Source organism: Callospermophilus lateralis, chromosome 13 (assembly GCF_048772815.1).
Source record: "Callospermophilus lateralis isolate mCalLat2 chromosome 13, mCalLat2.hap1, whole genome shotgun sequence".
NCBI classification, from domain to species: Eukaryota; Metazoa; Chordata; class Mammalia; order Rodentia; family Sciuridae; genus Callospermophilus; species Callospermophilus lateralis.
Window position 1 is genome coordinate 110,317,859 of NC_135317.1, and position 15,571 is coordinate 110,333,429.

Sequence of the window (15,571 nt, forward strand, 5' to 3'; positions counted from 1 at the left end):
GCTCCAGCACAGGAATGAGGACACTGCAGTCCACCTGCTCCCACTCAGCTCCAGCACAGGAGTGAGGACAGTGCAGTCCACAGAGCTCCCACTCAGCTCCAGCACAGGAGTGAGGACAGTGCAGCACACCTGCTCCCACCCAGCTCCAGCACAGGAGAGAGGACAGTGCAGCCCACCTGCTCCCACTCAGCTCCAGCACAGGAGAGAGGACAGTGCAGCCCACCTGCTAGCAGTCAGCTCCAGCACAGGAGTGAGGACAGTGGCAGTCCACCTGCTCCCACTCAGCTCCAACACAGGAGTGAGGACAGTGCAGTCCACCTGCTCCCACTCAGCTCCAGCACAGGAGAGAGGACAGTGCAGCCCACCTGCTAGCACTCAGCTCCAGCACAGGAGTGAGGACAGTGCAGTCCTCCTGCTCCCACTCAGCTCCAGCACAGGAGTGAGGACAGTGCAGTCCACCTGCTCCCACTCAGCTCCAGCACAGGAGTGAGGACAGTGCAGTCCATCTCCTCCCACTCAGCTCTAGCACAGGAGTGAGGACAGTGCAGTCCACCTGCTCCAACTCAGCTCCAGCACAGGAGTGAGGACATTGCAGTCCATCTGCTCCCACTCAGCTCTAGCACAGGATTGAGGACAGTGCAGTCCACCTGCTCCACTCAGCTCCAGCACAGGAGTGAGGACAGTGCAGTCCACCTGCTCCCACTCAGCTCCAGCAAGGAGTGAGGACACTGCAGCCCACCTGCTCCCACTCAGCTCCAGCACAGGAGTGAGGACAGTGCAGTCCATCTGCTCCCACTCAGCTCCAGCACAGGAGTGAGGAAGGTGCAGTCCACCTGCTCCCACCCAGCTCCAGCACAGGAGTGAGGACAGTGCAGTCCACAGAGCTCCCACTCAGCTCCAGCACAGGAGTGAGGACACTGCAGTCCACCTGCTCCCACTCAGCTCCAGCACAGGAGTGAGGACAGTGCAGTCCACCTGCTCCCACTCAGCTCCAGCACAGGAGTGAGGACAGTGCAGTCCATCTGCTCCCACTCAGCTCTAGCACAGGAGTGAGGACAGTGCAGTCCACCTGCTCCCACTCAGCTCCAGCACAGGAGTGAGGACAGTGCAGCCCACCTGCTCCCACTCAGCTCCAGCACAGGAGAGAGGACAGTGCAGTCCACAGAGCTCCCACCCAGCTCCAGCACAGGAGTGAGGACAGTGCAGTCCACCTGCTCCCACTCAGCTCCAGCACAGGAGTGAGGACAGTGCAGTCCACTGCTCCCAATCAGCTCCAGCACAGGAGTGAGGACAGTGCAGTCCACCTGCTCCCACTCAGCTCCAGCACAGGAGTGAGGACAGTGCAGCCCACCTGCTCCCACTCAGCTCTAGCACAGGAGTGAGGACAGTGCAGTCCACCTGCTCCCAGTCAGCTCAGCACAGGAGTGAGGACACTGCAGCCCACCTGCTCCCACTCAGCTCTAGCACAGGAGTGAGGACAGTGCTGTCCACAGAGCTCCCACTTAGCTCCAGCACAGGAGTGAGGACACTGCAGTCCACCTGCTCCCACTCCAGCTCCAGCACAGGAGTGAGGACAGTGCAGTCCACCTGCTCCCACTCAGCTGTAGCACAGGAGTGAGGACACTGCAGTCCACCTGCTCCCACCCAGCTCCAGCACAGGAGTGAGGACCAGTGCAGTCCACCTGCTCCCACTGTCACTTCAGCACAGGAGAGAGGACAGTGCAGTCCACCTGCTCCCACTCAGCTCCAGCACAGGAGTGAGGACAGTGCAGTCCACCTGCTCCCACTGCCACTTCAGCACAGGAGTGAGGACAGTGCAGTCCACCTGCTCCCACTCAGCTCCAGCCCAGGAGAGAGGACAGTGCAGTCCACCTGCTCCCACCCAGCTCCAGCACAGGAGTGAGGACAGTGCAGTCCACCAGCTCCCACCCAGCTCCAGCACAGGAGTGAGGACAGTGCAGTCCACCTGCTCCCACTCAGCTCTAGCACAGGAGTGAGGACAGTGCAGTCCACCTGCTCCCACTCAGCTCTAGCACAGGAGTGAGGACAGTGCAGTCCACCTGCTCCCACTCAGCTCTAGCACAGGAGTGAGACAGTGCAGTCCACCTGCTCCCACCCAGCTCCAGCACAGGAGAGAGGACAGTGCAGTCCACCTGCTCCCACTCAGCTCCAGCATAGGAGTGAGGACAGTGCAGTCCACAGAGCTCCCACCCAGCTCCAGCACAGGAGAGAGGACAGTGCAGTCCACCTGCTCCCACCCAGCTCCAGCACAGGAGTGAGGACAGTGCAGTCCACCTGCTCCACTCAGCTCTAGAACAGGAGAGAGGACAGTACAGTCCACCTGCTCCCACCCAGCTCCAGCACAGGAGAGAGGACAGTGCAGTCCACCTGCTCCCACCCAGCTCCAGCACAGGAGTGAGGACAGTGCAGTCCACCTGCTCCCACTCAGCTCCAGGCACAGGAGTGAGGACAGTGCAGTCCACCTGCTCCCACCCAGCTCCAGCACAGGAGTGAGGACAGTGCAGTCCACCTGCTCCCACTCAGCTCCAGCACAGGAGTGAGGACAGTGCATCCACCTGCTCCCACTCCAGCCCCAGCACAGGAGTGAGGACAGTGCAGTCCACCTGCTCCCACTCAGCTCCAGCACAGGAGTGAGGACAGTGCAGTCCACCTGCTTTCAATCAGCTCCAGCACAGGAGTGAGGACAGTGCAGTCCACCTGCTCCCAATCAGCTCCAGCACAGGAGTGAGGACAGTGCAGCCCACCTGCTCCACTCAGCTCCAGCACAGGAGAGAGGACAGTGCAGTCCACCTGCTCCCAATCAGCTCCAGCACAGGAGTGAGGACAGTGCAGTCCACCTGCTCCCACTCAGCTCCAGCACAGGAGTGAGGACAGTGCAGCCCACCTGCTCCACACTCAGCTCTAGCACAGGAGTGAGGACAGTGCAGTCCACCTGCTCCCAGTCAGCTCCAGCACAGGAGTGAGGACACTGCAAGCAACCTGCTCCCACTCAGCTCTAGCACAGGAGTGAGGACAGTGCAGTCCACAGAGCTCCCCACTCAGCTCCAGCACAGGAATGAGGACAGTGCAGTCCACCTGCTCCCACTCAGTTCCAGCACAGGAGTGAGGACAGTGCAGTCCACAGAGCTCCCACTCAGCTCCAGCACAGGAGTGAGGACACTGCAGTCCACCTGCTCCCACTCAGCTCTAGCACAGGAGTGAGGACACTGCAGCCCACCTGCTCCCACTCAGCTCTAGCACAGGAGTGAGGACACTGCAGTCCACCTGCTCCCACTCAGCTCCAGCACAGGAGTGAGGACACTGCAGCCCACCTGCTCCCACTCAGCTCTAGCACAGGAGTGAGGACAGTGCAGTCCACAGAGCTCCCACTCAGCTCCAGCCCCAGGAATGAGGACACTGCAGTCACCTGCTCCCACTCAGCTCCAGCACAGGAGTGAGGACAGTGCAGTCCACAGAGCTCCCACTCAGCTCCAGCACAGGAGTGAGGACAGTGCAGCACACCTGCTCCCACCAGCTCCAGCCCAGGAGAGAGGACAGTGCAGCCACCTGCTCCCACTCAGCCCAGCACAGGAGAGAGGACAGTGCAGCCCACCTGCTAGCAGTCAGCTCCAGCACAGGAGTGATGACAGTGCAGTCCACCTGCTCCCACTCAGCTCCAGCACAGGAGTGAGGACAGTGCAGTCCACCTGCTCCCACTCAGCTCCAGCACAGGAGAGAGGACAGTGCAGCCCACCTGCTAGCACTCAGCTCCAGCACAGGATGAGGACAGTGCAGTCCTCCTGCTCCCACTCAGCTCCAGCACAGGAGTGAGGACAGTGCAGTCCACCTGCTCCCACTCAGCTCCAGCACAGGAGTGAGGACAGTGCAGTCCATCTCCTCCCACTCAGCTCTAGCACAGGAGTGAGGACAGTGCAGTCCACCTGCTCCAACTCAGCTCCAGCACAGGAGTGAGGACAGTGCAGTCCATCTGCTCCCACTCAGCTCTAGCACAGGATTGAGGACAGTGCAGTCCACCTGCTCCCACTCAGCTCCAGCACAGGAGTGAGGACAGTGCAGTCCACCTGCTCCCACTCAGCTCCAGCAAGGAGTGAGGACACTGCAGCCAACCTGCTCCCACTCAGCTCCAGCACAGGAGTGAGGACAGTGCAGTCCATCTGCTCCCACTCAGCTCTAGCACAGGAGTGAGGACAGTGCAGCCCACCGGCACCCACTCAGCTTCAGCACAGCAGTGAGGACAGTGCAGTCCACCTGCTCCCACTCAGCTCCAGCACAGGAGTGAGGACAGTGCAGCCCACCTGCTCCCACTCAGCTCCAGCACAGCAGTGAGGACAGTGCAGTCCACAGAGCTCCCACTCAGCTCCAGCACAGGAGTGAGGACAGTGCAGTCCACCTGCTCCCACTCAGCTCCAGCACAGGAGTGAGGACAGTGCAGCCCACCTGCTCCCACTCAGCTCCAGCACAGGAGAGAGGACAGTGCAGTCCACAGTGCTCCCACTCAGCTCCAGCACAGGAGTGAGGACACTGCAGCCCACCTGCTCCCGAGCTCAGCTCCAGCACAGGAGTGAGGACAGTACAGTCCACCTGCTCCCACTCAGCTCCAGCACAGGAGAGAGGACAGTGCAGCCCACCTGCTCCCACTCAGCTCCAGCACAGGAGAGAGGACACTGCAGCCCACCTGCTCCCACCCAGCTCCAGCACAGGAGTGAGGACAGTGCAGTCCACCTGCTCCCACTCAGCTCCAGCACAGGAGTGAGGACACTGCAGCCCACCTGCTCCCGAGCTCAGCTCCAGCACAGGAGTGAGGACAGTACAGTCCACCTGCTCCCACTCAGCTCCAGCACAGGAGTGAGGACAGTGCAGTCCACCTGCTCCCACTCAGCTCCAGCACAGGAGTGAGGACAGTGCAGTCCACCTGCTCCCACTCAGCTCCAGCACAGGAGTGAGGACAGTGCAGTCCACCTGCTCCCACCCAGCTCCAGCACAGGAGTGAGGACAGTGCAGTCCACCTGCTCCCACTCACCTCCAGCACAGGAGTGAGGACAGTGCAGTCCACCTGCTCCCACCCAGCTCCAGCACAGGAGTGAGGACACTGCAGCCCACCTGCTCCCACCCAGCTCCAGCACAGGAGTGAGGACAGTGCAGTCCACCTGCTCCCACCCAGCTCCAGCACAGGAGTGAGGACACTGCAGTCCACCTGCTCCCACCCAGCTCCAGCACAGGAGTGAGGACAGTGCAGTCCACCTGCTCCCACCAAGCTCCAGCACAGGAGTGAGGACAGTGCAGTCCACCTGCTCCCACCCAGCTCCAGCACAGGAGTGAGACACTGCAGCCCACCTGCTCCCACCCAGCTCCAGCACAGGAGTGAGGACAGTGCAGTCCACCTGCTCCCACCCAGCTCCAGCACAGGAGTGAGGACACTGCAGTCCACCTGCTCCCACTCAGCTCCAGCACAGGAGTGAGGACCGTGCAGTCCACCTGCTCCCACTCAGCTGTAGCACAGGAGTGAGGACACTGCAGTCCACCTGCTCCCACCCAGCTCCAGCACAGGAGTGAGGACAGTGCAGTCCACCTGCTCCCACTGTCACTTCAGCACAGGAGAGAGGACAGTGCAGTCCACCTGCTCCCACTCAGCTCCAGCACAGGAGTGAGGACAGTGCAGTCCACCTGCTCCCACTGCCACTTCAGCACAGGAGTGAGGACAGTGCAGTCCACCTGCTCCCACTCAGCTCCAGCCCAGGAGAGAGGACAGTGCAGTCCACCTGCTCCCACCCAGCTCCAGCACAGGAGTGAGGACAGTGCAGTCCACCTGCTCCCACCCAGCTCCAGCACAGGAGTGAGACACTGCAGCCCACCTGCTCCCACCCAGCTCCAGCACAGGAGTGAGGACAGTGCAGTCCACCTGCTCCCACCCAGCTCCAGCACAGGAGTGAGGACAGTGCAGTCCACCTGCTCCCACCCAGCTCCAGCACAGGAGTGAGGACACTGCAGTCCACCTGCTCCCACCCAGCTCCAGCACAGGAGTGAGGACAGTGCAGTCCACCTGCTCCCACCAAGCTCCAGCACAGGAGTGAGGACAGTGCAGTCCACCTGCTCCCACCCAGCTCCAGCACAGGAGTGAGACACTGCAGCCCACCTGCTCCCACCCAGCTCCAGCACAGGAGTGAGGACAGTGCAGTCCACCTGCTCCCACCCAGCTCCAGCACAGGAGTGAGGACACTGCAGTCCACCTGCTCCCACTCAGCTCCAGCACAGGAGTGAGGACCGTGCAGTCCACCTGCTCCCACTCAGCTGTAGCACAGGAGTGAGGACACTGCAGTCCACCTGCTCCCACCCAGCTCCAGCACAGGAGTGAGGACAGTGCAGTCCACCTGCTCCCACTGTCACTTCAGCACAGGAGAGAGGACAGTGCAGTCCACCTGCTCCCACTCAGCTCCAGCACAGGAGTGAGGACAGTGCAGTCCACCTGCTCCCACTGCCACTTCAGCACAGGAGTGAGGACAGTGCAGTCCACCTGCTCCCACTCAGCTCCAGCCCAGGAGAGAGGACAGTGCAGTCCACCTGCTCCCACCCAGCTCCAGCACAGGAGTGAGGACAGTGCAGTCCACCAGCTCCCACCCAGCTCCAGCACAGGAGTGAGGACAGTGCAGTCCACCTGCTCCCACTCAGCTCTAGCACAGGAGTGAGGACAGTGCAGTCCACCTGCTCCCACTCAGCTCTAGCACAGGAGTGAGGACAGTGCAGTCCACCTGCTCCCACTCAGCTCTAGCACAGGAGTGAGGACAGTGCAGTCCACCTGCTCCCACCCAGCTCCAGCACAGGAGAGAGGACAGTGCAGTCCACCTGCTCCCACTCAGCTCCAGCATAGGAGTGAGGACAGTGCAGTCCACAGAGCTCCCACCCAGCTCCAGCACAGGAGAGAGGACAGTGCAGTCCACCTGCTCCCACCCAGCTCCAGCACAGGAGTGAGGACAGTGCAGTCCACCTGCTCCCACTCAGCTCTAGAACAGGAGAGAGGACAGTACAGTCCACCTGCTCCCACCCAGCTCCAGCACAGGAGAGAGGACAGTGCAGTCCACCTGCTCCCACCCAGCTCCAGCACAGGAGTGAGGACAGTGCAGTCCACCTGCTCCCACTCAGCTCCAGCACAGGAGTGAGGACAGTGCAGTCCACCTGCTCCCACCCAGCTCCAGCACAGGAGTGAGGACAGTGCAGTCCACCTGCTCCCACTCAGCTCCAGCACAGGAGTGAGGACAGTGCAATCCACCTGCTCCCACTCAGCTCCAGCACAGGAGTGAGGACAGTGCAGTCCACCTGCTCCCACTCAGCTCCAGCACAGGAGTGAGGACAGTGCAGTCCACCTGCTTTCAATCAGCTCCAGCACAGGAGTGAGGACAGTGCAGTCCACCTGCTCCCAATCAGCTCCAGCACAGGAGTGAGGACAGTGCAGCCCACCTGCTCCCACTCAGCTCCAGCACAGGAGAGAGGACAGTGCAGTCCACCTGCTCCCAATCAGCTCCAGCACAGGAGTGAGGACAGTGCAGTCCACCTGCTCCCACTCAGCTCCAGCACAGGAGTGAGGACAGTGCAGCCCACCTGCTCCCACTCAGCTCTAGCACAGGAGTGAGGACAGTGCAGTCCACCTGCTCCCAGTCAGCTCCAGCACAGGAGTGAGGACACTGCAGCCAACCTGCTCCCACTCAGCTCTAGCACAGGAGTGAGGACAGTGCAGTCCACAGAGCTCCCACTCAGCTCCAGCACAGGAATGAGGACAGTGCAGTCCACCTGCTCCCACTCAGTTCCAGCACAGGAGTGAGGACAGTGCAGTCCACAGAGCTCCCACTCAGCTCCAGCACAGGAGTGAGGACACTGCAGTCCACCTGCTCCCACTCAGCTCTAGCACAGGAGTGAGGACACTGCAGCCCACCTGCTCCCACTCAGCTCTAGCACAGGAGTGAGGACACTGCAGTCCACCTGCTCCCACTCAGCTCCAGCACAGGAGTGAGGACACTGCAGCCCACCTGCTCCCACTCAGCTCTAGCACAGGAGTGAGGACAGTGCAGTCCACAGAGCTCCCACTCAGCTCCAGCACAGGAATGAGGACACTGCAGTCCACCTGCTCCCACTCAGCTCCAGCACAGGAGTGAGGACAGTGCAGTCCACAGAGCTCCCACTCAGCTCCAGCACAGGAGTGAGGACAGTGCAGCACACCTGCTCCCACCCAGCTCCAGCACAGGAGAGAGGACAGTGCAGCCCACCTGCTCCCACTCAGCTCCAGCACAGGAGAGAGGACAGTGCAGCCCACCTGCTAGCAGTCAGCTCCAGCACAGGAGTGAGGACAGTGCAGTCCACCTGCTCCCACTCAGCTCCAGCACAGGAGTGAGGACAGTGCAGTCCACCTGCTCCCACTCAGCTCCAGCACAGGAGAGAGGACAGTGCAGCCCACCTGCTAGCACTCAGCTCCAGCACAGGAGTGAGGACAGTGCAGTCCTCCTGCTCCCACTCAGCTCCAGCACAGGAGTGAGGACAGTGCAGTCCACCTGCTCCCACTCAGCTCCAGCACAGGAGTGAGGACAGTGCAGTCCATCTCCTCCCACTCAGCTCTAGCACAGGAGTGAGGACAGTGCAGTCCACCTGCTCCAACTCAGCTCCAGCACAGGAGTGAGGACAGTGCAGTCCATCTGCTCCCACTCAGCTCTAGCACAGGATTGAGGACAGTGCAGTCCACCTGCTCCCACTCAGCTCCAGCACAGGAGTGAGGACAGTGCAGTCCACCTGCTCCCACTCAGCTCCAGCAAGGAGTGAGGACACTGCAGCCAACCTGCTCCCACTCAGCTCCAGCACAGGAGTGAGGACAGTGCAGTCCATCTGCTCCCACTCAGCTCTAGCACAGGAGTGAGGACAGTGCAGCCCACCGGCACCCACTCAGCTTCAGCACAGCAGTGAGGACAGTGCAGTCCACCTGCTCCCACTCAGCTCCAGCACAGGAGTGAGGACAGTGCAGCCCACCTGCTCCCACTCAGCTCCAGCACAGCAGTGAGGACAGTGCAGTCCACAGAGCTCCCACTCAGCTCCAGCACAGGAGTGAGGACAGTGCAGTCCACCTGCTCCCACTCAGCTCCAGCACAGGAGTGAGGACAGTGCAGCCCACCTGCTCCCACTCAGCTCCAGCACAGGAGAGAGGACAGTGCAGTCCACAGTGCTCCCACTCAGCTCCAGCACAGGAGTGAGGAGACTGCAGCCCACCTGCTCCCGAGCTCAGCTCCAGCACAGGAGTGAGGACAGTACAGTCCACCTGCTCCCACTCAGCTCCAGCACAGGAGAGAGGACAGTGCAGCCCACCTGCTCCCACTCAGCTCCAGCACAGGAGAGAGGACACTGCAGCCCACCTGCTCCCACCCAGCTCCAGCACAGGAGTGAGGACAGTGCAGTCCACCTGCTCCCACTCAGCTCCAGCACAGGAGTGAGGACACTGCAGCCCACCTGCTCCCGAGCTCAGCTCCAGCACAGGAGTGAGGACAGTACAGTCCACCTGCTCCCACTCAGCTCCAGCACAGGAGTGAGGACAGTGCAGTCCACCTGCTCCCACTCAGCTCCAGCACAGGAGTGAGGACAGTGCAGTCCACCTGCTCCCACTCAGCTCCAGCACAGGAGTGAGGACAGTGCAGTCCACCTGCTCCCACCCAGCTCCAGCACAGGAGTGAGGACAGTGCAGTCCACCTGCCCCACTCACCTCCAGCACAGGAGTGAGGACAGTGCAGTCCACCTGCTCCCACCCAGCTCCAGCACAGGAGTGAGGACACTGCAGCCCACCTGCTCCCACCCAGCTCCAGCACAGGAGTGAGGACAGTGCAGTCCACCTGCTCCCACCCAGCTCCAGCACAGGAGTGAGGACACTGCAGTCCACCTGCTCCCACCCAGCTCCAGCACAGGAGTGAGGACAGTGCAGTCCACCTGCTCCCACCAAGCTCCAGCACAGGAGTGAGGACAGTGCAGTCCACCTGCTCCCACCCAGCTCCAGCACAGGAGTGAGACACTGCAGCCCACCTGCTCCCACCCAGCTCCAGCACAGGAGTGAGGACAGTGCAGTCCACCTGCTCCCACCCAGCTCCAGCACAGGAGTGAGGACACTGCAGTCCACCTGCTCCCACTCAGCTCCAGCACAGGAGTGAGGACCGTGCAGTCCACCTGCTCCCACTCAGCTGTAGCACAGGAGTGAGGACACTGCAGTCCACCTGCTCCCACCCAGCTCCAGCACAGGAGTGAGGACAGTGCAGTCCACCTGCTCCCACTGTCACTTCAGCACAGGAGAGAGGACAGTGCAGTCCACCTGCTCCCACTCAGCTCCAGCACAGGAGTGAGGACAGTGCAGTCCACCTGCTCCCACTGCCACTTCAGCACAGGAGTGAGGACAGTGCAGTCCACCTGCTCCCACTCAGCTCCAGCCCAGGAGAGAGGACAGTGCAGTCCACCTGCTCCCACCCAGCTCCAGCACAGGAGTGAGGACAGTGCAGTCCACCTGCTCCCACCCAGCTCCAGCACAGGAGTGAGACACTGCAGCCCACCTGCTCCCACCCAGCTCCAGCACAGGAGTGAGGACAGTGCAGTCCACCTGCTCCCACCCAGCTCCAGCACAGGAGTGAGGACAGTGCAGTCCACCTGCTCCCACCCAGCTCCAGCACAGGAGTGAGGACACTGCAGTCCACCTGCTCCCACCCAGCTCCAGCACAGGAGTGAGGACAGTGCAGTCCACCTGCTCCCACCAAGCTCCAGCACAGGAGTGAGGACAGTGCAGTCCACCTGCTCCCACCCAGCTCCAGCACAGGAGTGAGACACTGCAGCCCACCTGCTCCCACCCAGCTCCAGCACAGGAGTGAGGACAGTGCAGTCCACCTGCTCCCACCCAGCTCCAGCACAGGAGTGAGGACACTGCAGTCCACCTGCTCCCACTCAGCTCCAGCACAGGAGTGAGGACCGTGCAGTCCACCTGCTCCCACTCAGCTGTAGCACAGGAGTGAGGACACTGCAGTCCACCTGCTCCCACCCAGCTCCAGCACAGGAGTGAGGACAGTGCAGTCCACCTGCTCCCACTGTCACTTCAGCACAGGAGAGAGGACAGTGCAGTCCACCTGCTCCCACTCAGCTCCAGCACAGGAGTGAGGACAGTGCAGTCCACCTGCTCCCACTGCCACTTCAGCACAGGAGTGAGGACAGTGCAGTCCACCTGCTCCCACTCAGCTCCAGCCCAGGAGAGAGGACAGTGCAGTCCACCTGCTCCCACCCAGCTCCAGCACAGGAGTGAGGACAGTGCAGTCCACCAGCTCCCACCCAGCTCCAGCACAGGAGTGAGGACAGTGCAGTCCACCTGCTCCCACTCAGCTCTAGCACAGGAGTGAGGACAGTGCAGTCCACCTGCTCCCACTCAGCTCTAGCACAGGAGTGAGGACAGTGCAGTCCACCTGCTCCCACTCAGCTCTAGCACAGGAGTGAGGACAGTGCAGTCCACCTGCTCCCACCCAGCTCCAGCACAGGAGAGAGGACAGTGCAGTCCACCTGCTCCCACTCAGCTCCAGAATAGGAGTGAGGACAGTGCAGTCCACAGAGCTCCCACCCAGCTCCAGCACAGGAGAGAGGACAGTGCAGTCCACCTGCTCCCACCCAGCTCCAGCACAGGAGTGAGGACAGTGCAGTCCACCTGCTCCCACTCAGCTCTAGAACAGGAGAGAGGACAGTACAGTCCACCTGCTCCCACCCAGCTCCAGCACAGGAGAGAGGACAGTGCAGTCCACCTGCTCCCACCCAGCTCCAGCACAGGAGTGAGGACAGTGCAGTCCACCTGCTCCCACTCAGCTCCAGCACAGGAGTGAGGACAGTGCAGTCCACCTGCTCCCACCCAGCTCCAGCACAGGAGTGAGGACAGTGCAGTCCACCTGCTCCCACTCAGCTCCAGCACAGGAGTGAGGACAGTGCAATCCACCTGCTCCCACTCAGCTCCAGCACAGGAGTGAGGACAGTGCAGTCCACCTGCTCCCACTCAGCTCCAGCACAGGAGTGAGGACAGTGCAGTCCACCTGCTCCCACTCAGCTCCAGCACAGGAGTGAGGACAGTGCAGTCCACCTGCTTTCAATCAGCTCCAGCACAGGAGTGAGGACAGTGCAGTCCACCTGCTCCCAATCAGCTCCAGCACAGGAGTGAGGACAGTGCAGCCCACCTGCTCCCACTCAGCTCCAGCACAGGAGTGAGGACAGTGCAGTCCACCTGCTCCCAATCAGCTCCAGCACAGGAGTGAGGACAGTGCAGTCCACCTGCTCCCACTCAGCTCCAGCACAGGAGTGAGGACAGTGCAGCCCACCTGCTCCCACTCAGCTCTAGCACAGGAGTGAGGACAGTGCAGTCCACCTGCTCCCAGTCAGCTCCAGCACAGGAGTGAGGACACTGCAGCCCACCTGCTCCCACTCAGCTCTAGCACAGGAGTGAGGACAGTGCAGTCCACAGAGCTCCCACTCAGCTCCAGCACAGGAATGAGGACAGTGCAGTCCACCTGCTCCCACTCAGTTCCAGCACAGGAGTGAGGACAGTGCAGTCCACAGAGCTCCCACTCAGCTCCAGCACAGGAGTGAGGACACTGCAGTCCACCTGCTCCCACTCAGCTCTAGCACAGGAGTGAGGACACTGCAGCCCACCTGCTCCCACTCAGCTCTAGCACAGGAGTGAGGACACTGCAGTCCACCTGCTCCCACTCAGCTCCAGCACAGGAGTGAGGACACTGCAGCCCACCTGCTCCCACTCAGCTCTAGCACAGGAGTGAGGACAGTGCAGTCCACAGAGCTCCCACTCAGCTCCAGCACAGGAATGAGGACACTGCAGTCCACCTGCTCCCACTCAGCTCCAGCACAGGAGTGAGGACAGTGCAGTCCACAGAGCTCCCACTCAGCTCCAGCACAGGAGTGAGGACAGTGCAGCACACCTGCTCCCACCCAGCTCCAGCACAGGAGAGAGGACAGTGCAGCCCACCTGCTCCCACTCAGCTCCAGCACAGGAGAGAGGACAGTGCAGCCCACCTGCTAGCAGTCAGCTCCAGCACAGGAGTGAGGACAGTGCAGTCCACCTGCTCCCACTCAGCTCCAGCACAGGAGTGAGGACAGTGCAGTCCACCTGCTCCCACTCAGCTCCAGCACAGGAGAGAGGACAGTGCAGCCCACCTGCTAGCACTCAGCTCCAGCACAGGAGTGAGGACAGTGCAGTCCTCCTGCTCCCACTCAGCTCCAGCACAGGAGTGAGGACAGTGCAGTCCACCTGCTCCCACTCAGCTCCAGCACAGGAGTGAGGACAGTGCAGTCCATCTCCTCCCACTCAGCTCTAGCACAGGAGTGAGGACAGTGCAGTCCACCTGCTCCAACTCAGCTCCAGCACAGGAGTGAGGACAGTGCAGTCCATCTGCTCCCACTCAGCTCTAGCACAGGATTGAGGACAGTGCAGTCCACCTGCTCCCACTCAGCTCCAGCACAGGAGTGAGGACAGTGCAGTCCACCTGCTCCCACTCAGCTCCAGCAAGGAGTGAGGACACTGCAGCCCACCTGCTCCCACTCAGCTCCAGCACAGGAGTGAGGACAGTGCAGTCCATCTGCTCCCACTCCGCTCCAGCACAGGAGTGAGGAAGGTGCAGTCCACCTGCTCCCACCCAGCTCCAGCACAGGAGTGAGGACAGTGCAGTCCACAGAGCTCCCACTCAGCTCCAGCACAGGAGTGAGGACACTGCAGTCCACCTGGTCCCACTCAGCTCCAGCACAGGAGTGAGGACAGTGCAGTCCACCTGCTCCCACTCAGCTCCAGCACAGGAGTGAGGACAGTGCAGTCCATCTGCTCCCACTCAGCTCTAGCACAGGAGTGAGGACAGTGCAGTCCACCTGCTCCCACTCAGCTCCAGCACAGGAGTGAGGACAGTGCTGCCCACCTGCTCCCACTCAGCTCCAGCACAGGAGAGAGGACAGTGCAGTCCACAGAGCTCCCACCCAGCTCCAGCACAGGAGTGAGGACAGTGCAGTCCACCTGCTCCCACTCAGCTCCAGCACAGGAGTGAGGACAGTGCAGTCCACCTGCTCCCAATCAGCTCCAGCACAGGAGTGAGGACAGTGCAGTCCACCTGCTCCCACTCAGCTCCAGCACAGGAGTGAGGACAGTGCAGCCCACCTGCTCCCACTCAGCTCTAGCACAGGAGTGAGGACAGTGCAGTCCACCTGCTCCCAGTCAGCTCCAGCACAGGAGTGAGGACACTGCAGCCCACCTGCTCCCACTCAGCTCTAGCACAGGAGTGAGGACAGTGCTGTCCACAGAGCTCCCACTCAGCTCCAGCACAGGAGTGAGGACACTGCAGTCCACCTGCTCCCACTCAGCTCCAGCACAGGAGTGAGGACAGTGCAGTCCACCTGCTCCCACTCAGCTGTAGCACAGGAGTGAGGACACTGCAGTCCACCTGCTCCCACCCAGCTCCAGCACAGGAGTGAGGACAGTGCAGTCCACCTGCTCCCACTGTCACTTCAGCACAGGAGAGAGGACAGTGCAGTCCACCTGCTCCCACTCAGCTCCAGCACAGGAGTGAGGACAGTGCAGTCCACCTGCTCCCAATGCCACTTCAGCACAGGAGTGAGGACAGTGCAGTCCACCTGCTCCCACCCAGCTCCAGCACAGGAGAGAGGACAGTGCAGTCCACCTGCTCCCACTCAGCTCCAGCATAGGAGTGAGGACAGTGCAGTCCACAGAGCTCCCACCCAGCTCCAGCACAGGAGAGAGGACAGTGCAGTCCACCTGCTCCCACCCAGCTCCAGCACAGGAGTGAGGACAGTGCAGTCCACCTGCTCCCACTCAGCTCTAGAACAGGAGAGAGGACAGTACAGTCCACCTGCTCCCACCCAGCTCCAGCACAGGAGAGAGGACAGTGCAGTCCACCTGCTCCCACCCAGCTCCAGCACAGGAGTGAGGACAGTGCAGTCCACCTGCTCCCACTCAGCTCCAGCACAGGAGTGAGGACAGTGCAGTCCACCTGCTCCCACCCAGCTCCAGCACAGGAGTGAGGACAGTGCAGTCCACCTGCTCCCACTCAGCTCCAGCACAGGAGTGAGGACAGTGCAATCCACCTGCTCCCACTCAGCTCCAGCACAGGAGTGAGGACAGTGCAGTCCACCTGCTCCCACTCAGCTCCAGCACAGGAGTGAGGACAGTGCAGTCCACCTGCTCCCACTCAGCTCCAGCACAGGAGTGAGGACAGTGCAGTCCACCTGCTTTCAATCAGCTCCAGCACAGGAGTGAGGACAGTGCAGTCCACCTGCTCCCAATCAGCTCCAGCACAGGAGTGAGGACAGTGCAGCCCACCTGCTCCCACTCAGCTCCAGCACAGGAGTGAGGACAGTGCAGTCCACCTGCTCCCAATCAGCTCCAGCACAGGAGTGAGGACAGTGCAGTCCACCTGCTCCCACTCAGCTCCAGCACAGGAGTGAGGACAGTGCAGCCCACCTGCTCCCACTCAGCTCTAGCACAGGAGTGAGGACAGTGCAG